This window comes from Scardinius erythrophthalmus, assembly GCF_964197995.2.
Source record: "Scardinius erythrophthalmus genome assembly, chromosome: 11".
Lineage (NCBI taxonomy): Eukaryota > Metazoa > Chordata > Actinopteri > Cypriniformes > Leuciscidae > Scardinius > Scardinius erythrophthalmus.
Window position 1 is genome coordinate 5,122,201 of NC_138231.1, and position 5,000 is coordinate 5,127,200.

The window sequence follows — 5,000 nt, forward strand, 5'->3', positions numbered from 1 at the left end:
ATTGTAGCCAATCAGAGACATGTATGTTGAGCGCGTGAACACAGTGGCCAATCAGAGGTGTTTAAGGATCCGTTCAACAGCGCTCAAAATGCTAGAGCGAAATGCTGGTATCGTCACATTTTTTCAATTTCAGTGACGATTTGGTAACGAAGTCGTTTTTTTGACGACACTAACTGTTATTTATGAACAACAGCAGAACTGATATCTTTCTGACATTATTCTTTAATGTTGTTTACAGTAGCCTACATTTTGATTTTCTTACATAAACATGCAACATTTCAGCCATATATAAATTATAAATGTTAGCTAGATTATGTTCATTAACTGTCTAGCGATGTATGTTTATATATATCAGTGTTATTTTATTTTTTATTTTATTTTTTATTATAGTTGTATTTTTATATTTTTATTTTGTGAATTAGCTTTTTGTTATGTACATTTTTAGTTAATGTTATTTTTAGTTTAATTTTTAGTCATTTTGTTTATTGCTTTTTCATTTTGTTTATTGCTTTTTGTTTTTCATTTCAATATTGCTTTTTAAGTTTAATTTATTTTTATTTCAGTTTTAGGTCATTTTAGTTTTTATTTATTTTCAGTTAATCATTATTTCTGTTTATTGCCAAGGCCAAATTTTTAATTTTCGTACTAAACTAATATTTATATTTCTGCTTCATTTCAATTAATTAACAAAAATATTTTTAATAGTTTTTGTTAACAATAATATATATATATATATATATATATATATATATATATATAAATCTAGTGACAATTCAGTTTGTTTGGATTGAGAAACACCTTCAGGCTTTACAAACTCACATCACACACTCTCTTATATGTTAACTACCTCTTATGCAATAACCTACATTAAACGTCTTAAACACACACACACACTGATCCTACAACACCTGTGCAAATGCGGATGACATCACATCATCTCAGGTGTTTGATTTCTCTTCTTAATTTCTCCTGTTTCTACATGTTTGTGTTTGTATCTGTGTGCGTGTGGAATATGATGCTGTCAGTCCGTCTCATTGTTACTGTTCCAGCATCAAAGGAAACACCGTCTCGTTGTGTGCCTGTTCTGGGGAAGTGCTCCGCCAGGAACATGTTTGAATTCAAGGAAGCTTCTCGGATGTGTGGGAGGACGTACGGTTAGAACGTCACTCTCTTGTCCTGAGATGAGTATCAGCTAATCTCATCTCCTCTTACACTCCTGGAGGGTGTGTGTGTGTGTGTTGTCTGTGTTTTTGTTCAGATAAACACTGTGTTATTGGGACAAAATGTCCCCCACAAAGATGGAAAAATCTGAAATCCTTGTCCTTGCGGCGACATTTTTTGGTCCCCATGAGGAAAACAGCTTATAAATCAGAATAAGCGATGTTTTTTGAAAATTTAACAATGCAGAACGTTTTGTGTGATGGGTAGGTTTAGGGGTCGGGTTAGTGTGTGTGTGTGTGTGTGTGTGTGTGTGATGGGCAGGTTTAGGGGTCGGGTTAGTGTGTGTGTGTGTGTGTGATGGGTAGGTTAAGTGTAAGGGGAGAGAATATACAGTTTATACAGTATAGAAACCATTACGTGTATGGAAAGTCCCCGTGAAACATGAAAACCCAAACGTGTGTGTGTACAACGATCTTTGTTAGGACTGGTTTGAGTTTTAGACCATCGGAGTGAGGACATAGAGGGTAAATTGGGGACGTTCTGGCTGGTCCTCACTTTTTAAGACCCTTTTAAAAGCCTGTTTGAGGGTCAAGACTTGGTATTAAGGATAAGATTATAATTTGATTATAGGAAGGTTTAGGGAAAGCTTTCAGGTTAGGCACTTAGTTGTGATGGGTAAGGTTAGGAGGAGATAGAGATTGCTTTGTGTCAATAGCTGTGTTTCCATTCACCTCTTTTATGCACATTTTGGGATATCGCATCAAAAATGTGTATAAAAAACGTATTCGTTCGTTTGAGTTGGATAAATGTTTAATCCAATAAGAAGACATGCGCATAGACTATGATGGAAACACATTTACCGAATAAATTCCTCGATGCACATTAAAAAATAATCAATCTGCCTCAGAAAGCAAGATAACGCGTTTATTGCGTTTCGTCTGCGCGCCCTGAGACGCAAGTTATTTATTATACTGTATATGAAAATTATTATAGCTTCTCTTACTTTTTTAACCCTCAAGTTGTTTCAAACCTGTATGAATTTCTTTCATCTGTTGAACCATCAACTGTCTGGTTACCAACATTCTTCAAAATATCTTCTTTTGTGTTGAGCAGAAGACAGAAATTCATACAGGTTTGAAACAGCTTGTGACAGAATTTTCCTCTTTAAGTGAACTTTAATCTATTTTAGTCCTTGATTCAGCTGATTCGTTTCAAAAAGCTGATTCATTCAGTAAGGAAACACGGCGGTGTGTCGCTCAGTGATGCAGTTACAGTGCTGTGGCTTTGTTTTGAACTATTTTGGTTGGCGAAGTAGATCAAAAACAGGCAATATGGTGTCTGAAATGAGGGACAACACCCTCTTAAACAGTGCTTGACTAATCACTCTGACACTGGATTCGATGACGAGGTTAATGCGGTCTGTTGTTCTCTCGAGATCCTCCATCTGTAGAGTAAAGCGCCATTAAAGCCGTTAAAACTGAATCAGTCAGAGCCTAAAGTTAGGCCTCGAAAACATTTGAAACACTTTTGATTTTGAGTGAAATATTAAATATTAAAAATATTTTGAGCAGGATTTAGATTTTTATCCATCAGAATCTGATTGGATTGTGTAAAGTGATGATATTGAATAATATTTGTAATATTTTTGGATATAATATTTTTATTATATCGGCATAGTCTTTGTTACGTCATCAGTCATTTCAGATGTGTTATATTAAACGTTTAATGATTTAGTGTAGAGATATATTTTTTTTAGAACAATACAATAAGAATAAATAATTTTTAGGAATTATGAATAAAATTCACAAAGAATATTTTATACTGAGCAGACTACACTATAATTTTTTTTTTTTTTATCAATGCCTCCTAATCATTAATAAAACAAAGTTTCAGTCCTTAATTTTGAGCACTTTAATTTAAATGCTTTACTAAAATCAACTATAAATATAGAATAGTAGTTAAAGAAAATAATTAAACCCGTCGTGCTATTAATTATGATCTCCATCTAGACATTTAATTAATATTATCCACTAAAGCATTGAATCACGGTCACAGATTAAATGAATATGTATATCGTGAGTGAATGAAAAGTTTGGGGTCAGTAAGATTTTTGTATGTTTTTCAGAAGCCTCTAATGCTCACTATAAGGCTGCATTGATATGATCAGAAATACAGTAATATTGTGAAATATCATTACAATTCAAAATAACTGTTTTCTATTTCAGTGTTTGTTAAAATGTAATGTATTCCTGTGATAAGCTGTATTTTCAGCATCATTACTCCAGTCTTCAGTGTCACATGATCCTTCAGAAATCATTCTAATTCTAAACATTTTCTGATTATTAATGTTGAAAATAGTTCATATTTTTGTGGAAACCGTGATACATATTTTTTTCAGAAATAGAAAGTTCAAAAGAACAGCATTTATTTGAAATGTAATCTTTTGCAAAGTTATAAATGTGCTCTCTATAACTGTCAGTCAATTTAATGTACTTTTACTGAATAAAAGTAGGCTATTAATTTCATTTAAAAAAATAATAATAATAATCTCTCTGACCCTAAACGTTTGAACTGTAGTGTCTCACAGAAGAGTAAGTGCATGTCCTCCATGGGCTTCTGTACGTCTCCCACAGCCCATAATTACCCCATACATACACATCTGTAGAGTCAGATGATGAAGGACTGAAGGGTTTTCTCTCACGTGGATTCAGTTTCTGAAAGCGCTCGACCAGAACTGGAGCTCCAGAGGAACCGTTAGATCCGTGCGGATCCAGGTGTGGCATACGGGACATCATCATCATCATCATCAGTGTGAGACAGGTGACGTGTCCCAGCGGCCCAATAAATAGTGTCCTCAACTTTAACTTTGACAACACTGACTGGATATGCCGTTCATAAATCAGATCTCTATCAGCCAGCAGGTCTCTGTTTACTAACATGACTCGTGACCTTTGACCTCTGACATTTGTTGAAGCCATTAGTCCTGAGGTGACGACGTGTCTCCGGTCCTCAGATCTTCAGTGAGTGATGGTTGTGTCAAGTCTGTGCTTTGTGTTAATGGAGGTGTGTAAATGGGCCGTCACTCTCTGTGTGTGTGTGTGTTCTGTCACTTCTACTTCCCGTGTGTGTGTGTGTGTGTCTCTCTCTCTCTCTCTCTCTCTCTCTCTCTCTCTCTCTCTCTCTCTCTCTCTCTCTCTCTCTCTCTCTCTCTCTCTCTCTCTCTCTCTCTCTCTCTCTCTCTCTCTCTCTCTCTCTCTCTCTCTCTCTGTCTCTCTCAACCCTTTACTAGTGGACAGATGCATTGTTAACAATTGGTGATGACCTTTGACCTTTTCTTATAATTTTTTGTTGCTGTTCTCTTTATTTGTCATTGTGTTTGTCTTTTATGACAACCGAAATTTTAAATGGCTAATTAAAGTGAAGCACAAAGTACATCTAGAAAATCTATATATATATATTTTCAGATCATCCAGACAGGTATATGTATAAAAAAAATCAATAAATACAATTGTATATATTTATATATAATTATATATACTGTATATTTCTTTTAAATGTATTTATTGATCTTGTTAAATAGTATATTCTAATTCTTACAACAACAAAAAAAGAAATTACATAATATACAATAATAATACATTTAAAAAAATTATTTAAAAAAATGAAAGATGACATTAGAACGAAAAAAAATAACAAATGATATAATTTGGGCTGAAAATCTATATTCAAAATGGTGAAAGTGAAGCACAAAGTAAATTTAGAAAATCTATGCATTTCTATCAAAATCTATCTATCTATGCATCATATATATATATATATATATACAGTATTTTGGTTAT

General features: G+C 33.7%; 1 protein-coding gene across 1 annotated transcript in view; it reads left to right on the plus strand.

Moving 5' to 3' along the window:
- Positions 1-5,000, plus strand: part of eva1aa (eva-1 homolog A, regulator of programmed cell death a) — a gene marked incomplete at its 3' end in the record, with an annotated part of 26,213 nt that overhangs the window by 17,083 nt on the left and 4,130 nt on the right. The gene's annotated exons all lie outside the window — the stretch shown is intronic.